Below are 13385 nucleotides of genomic sequence, written 5' to 3'. Positions count from 1 at the left end.
AGAGGTTTAGTCAGCGGATCCGTGATACGTCCATGTTGCTTCATGCTTTCATGTTGATATTTATCACTTTATGAACTGTTATTATACTTTGTGGTACCATACTTATGCCTTTTCTCTCTTATTTTGCAAGGTTTATTTGAAGAGGGAGAATACCGCCAGCTGGAATTCTGGACTGGAAAAGGAGCAAGTCTGAGTCCTCTATTCTGCGCAACTCCAAATGCCCTGAAAATCAACGTGGAATTTTTTGGGATTATATAAAAAATATTGGGCGAAAGAAGTGCCAGAGGGGAGCTGCCAGGGGCCCACAAGCCTGGTGGACGCGGCCTGCCCCCCTGGCCGCGGCTACAGGGCTTGTGGGCACCCTGGTGGCCCACTGGCCCCCTCTTCTGCTATATGAAGGGTTTCGTCCGGAAAAAAATCAGGGCGGAGCTTTTTCGTGGATTCTCCGCCGCCACGAGGCGGAACTTGAGCAGAACCAATCTAGAGCTCCGGCAGGACGATCCTGCCGGGGAAACTTCCCTCCTAGAGGGGGAAATCGCCGCCGTCGTCATCACCAACACTCCTCTCATCGGAGGGGACTCGTCTCCATCAACATCTTCATTAGCACTATCTCATCTCCAAACCCTACACTAGTAGAAATAAGAGCTTTCGTCCCAGCTCGAAAAACACATTAGTCCCGGTTCCTTTACAAACCGTAGTATTAGTCCCGGTTCGAGCGGCAAAGGCGCCGGTCGGGCATTAGTCCCGGTTCAAATGGGACCTTTAGTCCCGGTTCGTGTCTCGAACCGGGACTAAAGGGTTTGGAGGATTTAGTCCCGGTTCGTGTCTTGGACCTTTAGTCCCGGTTCGTGTCTCGAACCGGGACTAAAGGGTTTGGAGGATTTAGTTCCGGTTGGTGTCTTGAACCGGGACTAAAGGGTAGACCTTTAGTCCCGGTTCGTGACACGAACTGGGACTAAAGGTGTTCAGATATTATTATTTTTCTGTTTTTAAATTCTTGTTTGTAGTTTCTGTTTTAAATTGCTTATATCTTTTAGGATATTTGATGCTTTTGATTGATTCTTTTTGCATTAGATTCAAAATATTGTCTAGTTTCTGTTTGTGCCATTAGTTTTCAAATTTGAATGGTTTAAATTTGAATTTGTTTAAATTTGCTTCAAACCCAATTTTTGAATAACGTGAGTTTACAAATAGTTTTTAATTTAATTCTTTTTGCTCCCACTCATGTGTTAGATTGTTGTCCAGTAAGATTTATTTGGTTATTTTTAGAATAATTTAAATTAGGATTTTAATTAAAGAAATATTGTTTTGCTTATATAGTTGTTTTAGTCATTTAATTGTTGTTTTTTATTATTTTTAGTTAGTTCTTTCTATAGATTTTAACATGTTGTAGTATGGTGTATATTTAATGCACAAAAAAATCTACAGTTCAATTAATTTTAAAAAAATGCCTTTGTAGCAGATGGGTTTTCGTCTGAAACCTTGATAATTTGAGTTTTGTAGAAAATAAACAAAAATGATAAAATCTTCAAAAAATAAACAAAAATGATAAAATCTTTAAAAAATAAAATCCTTTGAGATGCTGTTAGGTTTTAGTGTCTAGTCGGTATAGAAATTTTGAGATATGAATTTTGACCGTTTTTGCAAAAAAAGGAAAAAAATAAACGGCCATAACTTTTGCATACGACGTCCAAAAAAAATTAATATATAAAAAAAACTACAAAAAATTGGTACTCGATTTCACCCGGCCTTGCCCGGTGAAGTTTTCTCACATGCTCAAAATTCCAAATGGAAAAAAAGTTATTTCAAAAAGAAGTTTTTTCCAAAAAAAAAGAAAAATAATTTTATTTAAAAATATTAGGTTGTTTTTATTGAAATTCACTATTATTGTTACTTGGTATGATTATGATGATAATGTTTTGTTAGACGATTAAGAGGATGATGAGGTCTTATATGATTAAGAGGATGATGATTTGTTCGTTGATTAAGAGGATGATAAGTTATATGAAAGAAATTAGATTAAAGTGGATGGATGCAACTGACCAATTTGAATTAGAGAAAATATGATGTTGCAATTTGTAGTATCATATTTTCTCTCTAACCCAACTTGGTCACTTGCACCCATCCACTTTTATCTAAATGTTATTTTTTGCAAAAGTATTATTGTTGTTGTATATTAATATGTATATCCATGTGAAAATACAAAACTAATATTAAAAAAGGAATTTACGGGATTAGTAGTGGAACGGGTAAAAAAACGATGCTAGTAAAGTCACATGTCAGTAGCACGTGGTGGTTTGCAGCGCTACTGATATGTGACTTCACGAGTAGCACTGATCATGTAGCGCGCTACTGCTGAAAATTAGCTATAGTGTCATAGCAGTAGCATGCCTGCCGGTGCTACTAGTAGCTGAATGTGCCGCGCTACTCGTAGGATTTTACTTACTAGTGAGTGTCTATCATCGCAAATACCTTCAAAGTTGGTTACCAAGTTTTCTAGCTTCACCTTCTAAGTTTCCTACCATATGTAGCAAGTTTCTACCATAACTAGCTTTGCCTCCAAGTTGATAATATTGTAAGCAAACTTACTTTTCGAGGTAGTCTTATATTTTCATAAGTTGTCTTATACAATACTCTTCAGTATGGTAAACAACTTAGTTTCATATAAAGGCAACTTAACAACACTAATTTGCAATTTTTCAATGTATTGTAGGCAATGTCAAAGTGTTATAGGCTACTTAGAAAAGCAGTGATAAGCCACTTTATAATATATGTAGGCAACTAATTTGTAAAGTTAGGCAACTGAGCATCAATGATAGGCAACTGCTTACCAATAGCACACAACTAAACATCACCGGTAGGCAACTTCATAGTGTTGTAGGAAACTTACAAAAGCAATGATAAGCAAGTTCACAATATACCTAGGAGACTAATTTTAAAAGTTCGGCAATTGAGCAACAATGGTAGGCAACTAATTACCAATACCACGCCACTACGCATCAAGGATAGCCGATTCCACATTTTTATAGGGAACTCATCAACCACAATATGCATGTGGGGATAATGTTAGCAAAATTAATAGATGCACATAATGTAGTGGAGTTGCCTGCATGTATCACTAAAGACGTCTCATGTTTCGTGTGATTTCTGTCACTTTTACACAAACCAACTTAATATACCTATGCTAAAAAGGAGTTGCTTCCCTATACTGCTACTTAGAGGAGAACCTAGTCAATTGGTAGTCATGGTAAGCAACTGAGAAAGACTAACGGTTGATAGATAGTCATACTATGTAATAAAAAGGAATTGCTCTCCTATAGCACTAAAGTTTTGTCCGTAGCACCCAAAGTTGCTCTAATTTTTTTTTGTCAAAATCTATCCATATGGGATCTAGTTTGGAAGAGCTCATCTCGAGAAACCCAACAGTGAAGATAGATGTTAATTTAACACTCATTTCAAAAGTTATAGCTTTTTTAATTTCGTGAAACCCATACATGCACATGGGCTGCTTGACTAAGGCAGCCTGAGGTTAGAGGATCATATACTTTCCTTTTTTAACAGAGTAGGATGATGTGACACATGGGTTTCCTAATAAGATGGGTATGCTCACACACCATCACGCACCCATGCACTCCATATCCACGTCCAGTAAACAATCATCAAGTCTCATATTAAAAAAATAGTCTATACATAACTGGTAAAAGAAATTCAATCTCACATGATAGAAAGATCAGTCAAGATAAAATAAATAACACACAAACATTTAAAATCTCTAGTTAACTGCTCCCAGATATCACCACTGCCAAGGTCATTAATTGATGAAGTTAATCACCTTATTAAAACCAACTATGAAAATATTTATACAAAAAGGTCTCATACACCAATTTCTTATATGAATATAATCCTATTAATAAATATAAATTAAAGGAATGTCATTGCCTTTTCTGCTAGGGGTTGGCAGTTGGGACTTTTGAGTACTCCCAACAGGAATATTTCAAAATCACCTACATTAAATTCTAAATGTATAGACATACCTTTTCAATTATTATGAAATACTCTACTGGGGAGTACTGCGAATGTATTAGGAAGAAATACAGATTATATACATAATAAATTAGCATTGTATTATAAAGAGAAAGTGGATGCATTATGTCCAATCATGAAGCCGATAAATATAAGTGTATATTTTACGTTAGTATGATATCCAGAGTTTATACTCTTGCATTTTAAATGTTACTACAATTTTGTTAGTAATTAATATCTAGACCATGCATTGCAGATGCACGGAGTGATGACTAGTATTACAAATCGTCGCTGCAAAATCACCCATGATTTAGTTGTCTGTGTACTCACTATATCCAATTAACAGTTGCAAAAAGGTTAGACTTGAGTAATGAAGAGGTATCTACTTTCAGAATTCCATCTTGACATTGATCATGTTCAAAGTTAACCCTTCTTATAACGATGGCGGACACACTGTTAGTTTTCCTAGCCTGTGCTTTTCTGAAGTCCTCATCCTTAGAAAACGGGTAGCCGCCATTGCGGCTTGCCAGGGGGTACGTCTCTTGGCACGCAATGCTCGCTTGAAATCTAGGGACATTGTAGTATAGTTAATTAGGATCAACAATATGAGGAAAAAACACCCTAGATCAGCCCAAAAATAGCTAGACTTTACCAATGAAATTTCCATGCTTATCCATGCTAGAAAATGTGTTCCCTTGCCCAATCACAACTCTGCTAGACAAAGATACTCATATTCATAAGTTGATATCCTAGGCAATTGGAATAAAAATGTTGAAATGTGGATATAAAATTATGGAGCATGCAGTCCAGAACAAATTATTACATATGTATGTTTGAACAAAAGGGAAATTTGATAATTACCGAGAGTACCTCCATCTAGGGTTATAAGGCCCCTTGTATTTTCGAAAATTTGACCATGAATTTGACTGTAGAACTTATGGCCAACTCCAGCGCATGACCCCATCCAGACCCCCATTTTGTCCTGATTTTGTCCGTTTGGGACGGACGATGGGATCGTATCCGCGGCTTCTCTGGGATGCGCCGGTAGTGCGCCCAACGCACGGTCATATTTCGACCGCATGCGCTGGAGGGCTTGGTGGGTGGGGGTGAGGGTGGGGGGGGGGGGTAGAAAAAGGAGGCATGTGCCACCGACGGGCGGGCTATGGGAGGACAAGCACGCGCGTCCGGCCTGTCCACGCGTTGTCCGTTCTACCCCAAAGGCGACCCAAATTTTTGCCGGAGATGGGTCAAAAGTGGACAGAAAACGGACAAAAGTCCATTTGCGCCTGCGCGCTGGGTCGTATGGTATGTCCGTTTTACCCCAAAAGGACGCATCCGGACATGATGGGGTCACGCGCTGGAGTTGACCTATGTACCAGAAAATTTGTACTGTTGGATTCATATTCTAAGGAAAAGTTAAATGGAATAATTTTTCATACATATAAATCACATTTTATTAATCAAATTTATGGTTAGAATTTTACATAAAATATGAGCGAGCCTTGTAAACCCGTACAGGGGGAGTATATAATATCATTGTTTTCTACCTGCACAAACTCTTTGTCAGTAAGGAAATGAAACAAAAATAACAAGCATAGGTACCTTTGTGAATCCACCAAATATTCGAGAGCGATAATAGGTCCACCACCACCTAGGTTAATGGCCCTCTGAAGTGTGGTGAATTCGTAGTTTCGAAGATTATTGTAAGAAAAAAGACTGCAATATAAGCACCGTTATACATTTGGTACGACAGTCCATGATAGCATTAGTTGATCGTTTTAGCCTGCTCATAGTGGGGAGTATCGTATAGTAGTATCATGCATATGATACTATTGTATGATACTACCTTCATAGTGCATAGTATCATAATCTAGTATTATAGATGACCTTATTTATTAACATGCATGACACATAGTAGCATGGCATTTAACATGTTACGGTATCTACCTATGTTACTCTAACCTTCTCTGTTTTTTTCATTGTTTGCCGCATCATCATGTTTACTAATCCCAAGTACATGATACTATCTAAGTTACTCCCACTATGACCAGCCTTATGTGCAAGAACATGGAGTGGTGTTCTAGTTTTCAAGGGTGTTCATAATGCCATCATATTAAGGTTATTACCTAAAATCAGTGGAGCTCCACACATGAATGATGCCATGTTTTGTTCCTGTAATTAGAATTGGAAGGTTTGCACGGGCAAGAACACAGAGAACTGGAGACGTGGCTTCCAGCGTAATAATGCACTTCCTTTTCTTCAAGTCCCAGATCTGATTTGAAAGAAACATGGCGTATGGACTTTAGCATTATTGTGGTTTTAGAAAAGTATGATCATGCCGGCCTCCTCAACAAGCATTAGTGTAATTCACCTACAGTATTAATTAGCTAGTGTTGTATTTGATGACAATGACACATATACCTTGGCAGTGCCATCATCAGACCCAGTGATCAAATACTGCTGATCTCCACGTGTGATAAAATCAAGGCAGTTTACACTATCCAAATGGCCAAGCAAAGAATATTCAGGGACGAAAGAGTCAAGCCTCCAAACCTGACAGACAAGCATACACAAAGGAGGACTTCCGGTTTAGTAGTAAAACTTATCTTCATAACGTCAAAGTTTAGCTGGCAAAGAGGAGAAATATGGCTAGACAAACCTTTACATCGCCATCATAATACCCACTCACAAAACTGTTGGCATCCCATGGATTAAATAATGTGACTGTCTCCAAGCCCAAACTATAAATTCTATGTGTGTCCTCCCAGCACAGGTTCCAGTCTAAAAGCTTTATACCCGGTGAAACCACATACGGCAGGGTTGGATGAACGGCTAGTATTGCATATCTTGTGGTTTCAATGGGTCTAACAATCATGATCTTCTCAATTGTTTTCACACACGATTGGCTGTATACATGGAGGTTACTATCACTTGTCACCGCTACAATGAATTTCCTTCTTGCAATAAATTTGATGTAGCAAACTGAAGTGTGAGTAGTCAATTTAATTAGTACTCCATGACAGCGTATATTTATATGACCATACAAGCTTAATTTTTAGATACGATTCAAAAAGAATACCTGCATGCCCTGAGACATAAAACGAATTCATCGGGTACTGCATGCCATACAAAATTAATTTGTTAGTTCGATGGAAAAGGCCAAGGCATACATTTTCACTTGCCAACATATATACATTTAGCAGTGGTGTATATTCAACAGACTAACATAACTATATATATCCACAAGATGCATTAGCTTGCCTTCATCTCATGGTTCCATATGCGAGCATATCCACTTCTATGACCAGTTAAAACCCTGCGTGACAATATGAAATTTGTCATACAAGATAATGACATCAACATGTCTACTTGAACAAAGAAACGGAAATATGTACAGTACCCATGTTATGCTAGTTGACAATATATGCACTCATCATGGTTCTGTTGGATGTGCATCCAAGGAACACAAAAAGTCACGATTATACTTCACCGGTATGTTCTGATCCAACAAAACACTAGTTAAACATCACAAACAATTGATGAAATTAAGTTGGATGATCTATATGCTTCCTCCGTCTCGGTTTGTAAGACATGTGCACTGTTTTAGGTTGGCAATTTAACTAGCAAGATATGTATTATATTTAATGAAAAATACATATTTAGAAAGTACATCCGCTAAAGACTCCAATGATATATTTTTGATGACATATAACTCATATTTAACTAGTCAAATTAATGAACTAGAATTATGTGCACGTCCTATAAACCGAGATGGAGAGAGTACACAAATTCATGACAGGCGGCAGGCGCTTTGTTGGTTGAATTGACAACAGGAAAGCAAATGCATATAAATCAAGACATAGAGAGATAGAAGTGCTGAGTGTACAATAAAGCGTGGTGTAATAAATAGAAGTCAGGGTAGCCACCTCTCCCCGGTTGTCCACCTACCGCTCGCGAGTGCTGTCTATCGTGATAATATCTCCTCGGTATACATGGCGGCCAAACCATCCGGGATCATCGAAAAAAAAGGAGAGTTGCATATTCATTTCGTTTGCGAGAAGGTGGTGCTTGGAGTTTTTCGTCTACTGTATGTACCTACGACTAAAATGTTTAGCTATCTGATGTTGGCTTTAGATGGCTGATCAAATCCTTCTATCACGTAGTGCAAGCTAGCTAGACAAGCTAGCAAGCAAGCACCTGGATGGATACTTGTATGGGCAGCCGTAACGTGCTTAGCAGAGCTAGCTAAGCTAGCGATCGGATCGATCGTCTTCGGCGACGGGACGATCGAAAAACTGATCGATGGCCGCAGGCTTGTATCGAGGATGTTAAACTTTGTATTGCTTTGATCTGGTTTTTTATGATTTACAACGTGGGTTACATAGGTATATATAGGAGCTAACTAGTCCTATAGCTAACCTAGCTAGTCGGTTTCACTAAAACTGGAAAATCCTAAGCCGTGTTTAACTCTAATATTCACCCCCTTAAACATGACGTTCTCTTTGTTCCCTACATGGATTCCAAATGCGACTACTAGTAGGCTTCATCCTGGGCGTTGTCTTCATCGTTCCTTGTAGACTCCCAGTCACTGCGTTTGCTATCGTCGGCTTATTCGTAGCTTGACGACAACACTCCTTCTTAGTCGCGTCTTCAATCTTCACCTCTTCTTCGGTGCTTTGTAGACTGCCTTCGAACCATCGAGGGCACATCTTTTGAACCCGAGCGTGACCATACTTTGGTCTAACTTTAAATTCCATGCTATTGGCGCTTGCTTCAGTCCGTAAAGTGCCTTCTTGAGCTTGTAAACTTTCTCTGCTTCGTCTTTCTTCTCGTAGCCGAGGGGTTGTTCCGCGTACACTTCTTCTGTGAGATCGCCGTTGAGGAAAGCGGATTTAACATTCATATGATGAACCTTCCAATCTTCTTATGCTGCCAAAGCTAGGAGCACTCTCACCGTCTCGAGTCGAGCAACCGGTGCAAACACCTCATCATAGTCAACTCCTTAACGTTGTACATAGCCCTTTGCAACGAGTCTTGCCTTGTACTTCACAATGGCACCCTCCGTGTCCTTCTTTAACTTCTAAACCCACTTTAAACCAATCGCCTTTTGGTTCGGAGGTCGGGTTACCAAAGTCCACGTGCCATTGCTCTCAATCGCCTTCATCTCCTCATCCATGGCGTGCGTCCAGCTAGGACTTTTGCTCGCCTCTACGAAGTTCGCCAGCTCCTCAACCTCGAAAAGACATAGTCCGGAGTATTCGAGCGTAACTGGCTTTTTTTTATTTGTAGACTTTCTTGAGGGTCTTGTAGTGACGAGGCCCTGAGGAGTCCGTTGTGTCTTGAGAAGGAGGTGGCACAAATTATGTCAGTATTGATGCACTTGAGGAAGATGGCTGAGACCCGGGCATGTCATCGACATCCGTGTCGTCGGCGTATTCGTCGTGACTGTGACCATCATCTTGATTGTCGTCGTCACTATGCGCCTCGTTGTCGATGTTGTCGTCGAGATCTCCGCTCGTGTCGTGCGCGTCGTTGTCGCTATCTCCTTGCGACATATGCGTGTTGTCGTCTATGCGTGTTGTCGTCGGTGTCGGCACCATGACGATCACTATCATTGTGGTCACCTTGGTTGGGCGTCTTGCCAACCACCTGGACATCCTCCCATGCATCATCATCAGTTGGAAATTCAACCGTGAATATGTTACCGTTTGGAGCATCGTCGGCTACGGTCCTCCAATTCCACGCTTGGTTTTCTTCAAACACGACGTCGCGTGAAATGCGTAGACGGTTGGTTTGTGGATCGTAGAAGCGGTATGCCTTGGTGCCGGAACTCCTATCGTATCCGATGAACACCATCTTGGTGCTACGATCAGCAAGCTTTGAGAGGTGCGACTCCGCCGTCTTCACATGTGCCACGCATCCGAATGTCCGTAGATGAGACACATTCGGCTTACGTCCGTAAATTGCTTCATACGGAGTCTTGCCGATCACCGCCTTCGTTAGATCCCGGTTGAGAAGATAGACCGCCGTCGAGACAGCTTCTCCCCATAAAGTCCTCGGCAGGTTCTTGCTCTTGAGTAAACTCCTTGCCATGTCAACGACGGTTCGATTGCGTCTTTCAACGACCCCATTCTGCTGCGGCGTGTAAGGTGCCGTGAGGAACCTTTTTATGCCAATCTTCTCGCGGTAGTCGTTGAACTCATTCGACGTAAACTCTTCGCCGCGATCTGTTCGTAGAGCGCGAACCTTCAACTTGTGTTCCATCTCCATTGCAGCCTTCAGCTTCTTGAACGCTTCAAACGCCTCATCTTTAGATCATAGGAGAACGACCCACATATATCTCGAGTAGTCGTCTACCACAAGGATGAAATACTTTTTTTCCCGCGTGAGTTGCCGGGGTGATAGGGCCACATAGATCATCATGGAGCAGCTCGAGTGCATCACTTGCACGATAGGTAGACTGAGCAGGGAACAGCCTGCGGTGCTGTTTTCCAACCAAGCACCCGTCACATACTCGATCAACATGGTCGATAAATGGTATCCCGGATACCATCTCCATCTTTGACATCTTCTTCAAGGCATAGAAGTTAACGTGCCCAAATCTAGCATGCCATAACCACGAATCATCATCACTCTTGGCGAGCCAACACTCCGGTTGAGATTGATCAAGGTTGAGGATATAAACACTACTAGAAAAAAGGTTGTTAGTGGCACACCAGTTTTTGCTATTAATGACGCACTATAGGTGCGCCACTATTAACACGTCACTAGTAACTCTTAGTAATGGCGCACATTTGGTGCGCCATTACTATCACAGATAGTTTTTTTTTTAAAAAAAATCAGAATTTTTTTTTCAACTTTTTTTTTCATTTTTTTCTTAATCTGGGGTCACTATGGCTTAATCTCGGGTCAATATGCTTAATCTCAAGTCAAATCGTACTCCGTGATCAAACTTCCCGAAAGGTCACCCATCCTCACACTACTCCAGCCCCAGCACGCCAGCACCAGCTCACTTAACAGGCACTTGTTGATATATCTATCATATCAATCCTATTAAACCTTGTTGATGTCTAAGACTTTGTTCATGTTATGAGTGTGATGAAATTTTGAAAAAATATTTCAAACTTCCCGGTCATATTACGTAGCATATTTTAAACAATTTTTTGAAAAAAAGTCGAAACCAATTTTTTTTTCTGTTACTAGTGACGCACCTAGCAAATGGTGCGTCATTACTAAGTTTGAATTTTGTTCCATTTCCCCCCCCCCCCTCTAGATCACAAAAGCCCCGTATCTTTTATTCTGTTAGGTTTTTGGGGATTCTAAAAATCTTCAATGGGGTTCCCCCGTTGAATTCGGATGTAACTTTTCGAGTTGGTGATTTTTCATATAAAAAACTTTTTAATCCGAGTTCGTATGCAAAAGTTATGCCTATTTTATTAAATTCCAGAGAGATTTTGCAAATAAAGTCGAAATTCATATTTCTAAATTTCCCAACAACTAGACCACATATCACATGGAAATGTTATTTTCTTTTATTTTTTGACATTTCCATCATTTCTTTTATTTTTTTAAAAACTGAAAAGGCGGTCTAGGAGGGGTGCATTTGGTGATGGCACACCTTCACAAAAGTGCTCCATCACTATGTGTATGACTTGTTCAAACCTTGGTCAAAGTTAGTTATGGCGCACCTATGCAAAATGCGCCATTACTAAGTTGACATACTAATGGCGTACCTATGCAAAGTGTGTCATTACTAAGTTTGACCAAGGTTTGACCCAGTCATACACATAGTTATGACGCACTTTGTAAATATGCGTCATTACTATGTCAACTTAGTAATGACGCACCTATACAAAGTGCGCCATTACTATGTGTATGATTGGGTCAAACCTTGGTAAAACTTAGTAATGACGCACTTTTCACCTAGTGCACCATTAGTAATATGGCCATTAATGGCGTATCTATATCTGGTGCGCCACTGCTCTATAGCAGTGACGCACCACATACATGGTGCGCCATTAATGTCCATATTAGCTATAACCGTTTTTCTAGTAGTGAGAGCATGTTCCGTGTGCGATTTACATGGGCTAACACGTTTCGGAGGTTGACGAAGATCGTCATCACTTCGTTCTCCATATCCACCTTGCAACCATTCTCGTCAAGCTTCTCAAGAGAGATGATGTTGTTGCGAAGCCGTGGGATGTAGTACACTCCGGTTTGTCCGCCACGTGTTCCGTTGCTTGAGCCTTCGTTGCCATCACGCCTTCCTTTGCTACTTGGGGACCTTCGTTTCCTTTCCGACAACCACGAGCATTCTCTTCCCATGTACGCAAGCGTCCGATCGCCTCCGTTATAGTCATGTCTTCGATGTTGTAAAGCTGCTCGAGCGTGCCGATGACGTACGTGAATTTATCAGTCACCGAACTGAAAAAATTCTCCACAATCTCGGTCTCCTCGAGCTTTGCACCAAGCGCGCGGATCTCTCCCACCAAAGTAGTAAGACGCATGGCATAGTCGTTCACATATTCAGTGTCCTCCATCTGCAACTTGTAAAATTGACGCTTTAGCACTTGTGCCCGAGCCTTGGTGACGCGATCTTCTCCGATCCTCATCTCCTTGAGTGCGTTCCACGCGTCTCTTGCCGTCTCAAACTCCGCCAATGTCATTAGCACGGAATCCGGTACGGACTGGGCTATGGCGGCCATGGCACCTTCATCGCGCTCCTCGTCGACGTCGTCATCCGTGATGGCCTCCCACACTCGAATGGATCGGAGAATAATCTTGATCTTCACCGCCCACACGTCGTAGTTGGTGTCCGTAAGCATCGGGTACTGGATGGGGATGTTGCGATGCGCCTGGACGTTGGCGCCACCCATCCCTCCACCACTGGTTGCTGACTTGCCGCCGTTCTTCACCTTGTTGTCGTTCTTGTTCGTCTTGGCATCGCCATTGCCGGACTTGACCGACTCAGCGTCGCTGTCCGTCATCGTATATCGTAGATCGTCGAGGCTCTAGATACCAATTATTGGCTTTAGATGGCTGATCAAATCCTTCCGTCCACGTAGTGCAAGCTAGGTAGACAAGCTAGCAAGCAAGCACCTGGATGGATACTTGTATGAGCAGTCGTACCTTTCTTAGCAAATCTAGCTAAGCTAGCAATCAGATCGATCGTCTTTGACGACAGGGTGACGAGAAAACTGATCGATGGCTGCAGGTCGAGCCTGTTAAACTTTGTATTGCTTTGATCTGGTTTTTGGTGATTTACAACGTGGGTTATATAGGTATATATAGGAGCTAACTAGTTCTATAGCTAACCTAGTTGGTTTCGTGTACTAGTCCGTCTCGAACTAAAACTTAAAAAT

The 13385-nt window shown here is 41.1% G+C and overlaps 1 long non-coding RNA gene across 1 annotated transcript; it reads right to left on the bottom strand.

Annotated features, from left to right (window-relative positions):
- Positions 1 to 4184: 4184 nt before the first annotated feature.
- On the bottom strand, positions 4185 to 5732 carry LOC123411327. Its single transcript, XR_006613239.1, has 3 exons — positions 5626 to 5732; positions 4676 to 4734; positions 4185 to 4590 (listed from the first exon to the last, which is right to left on the bottom strand). It is a non-coding gene; the product is annotated as an uncharacterized LOC123411327 (long non-coding RNA).
- Positions 5733 to 13385: the final 7653 nt, after the last annotated feature.

The sequence above is a fragment of the Hordeum vulgare genome, chromosome 7H (assembly GCF_904849725.1).
Source record: "Hordeum vulgare subsp. vulgare chromosome 7H, MorexV3_pseudomolecules_assembly, whole genome shotgun sequence".
NCBI lineage: Eukaryota > Viridiplantae > Streptophyta > Magnoliopsida > Poales > Poaceae > Hordeum > Hordeum vulgare.
Note: the sequence above shows the minus strand (reverse complement) of the source record. Positions and strands in the feature narration are given on the sequence as shown.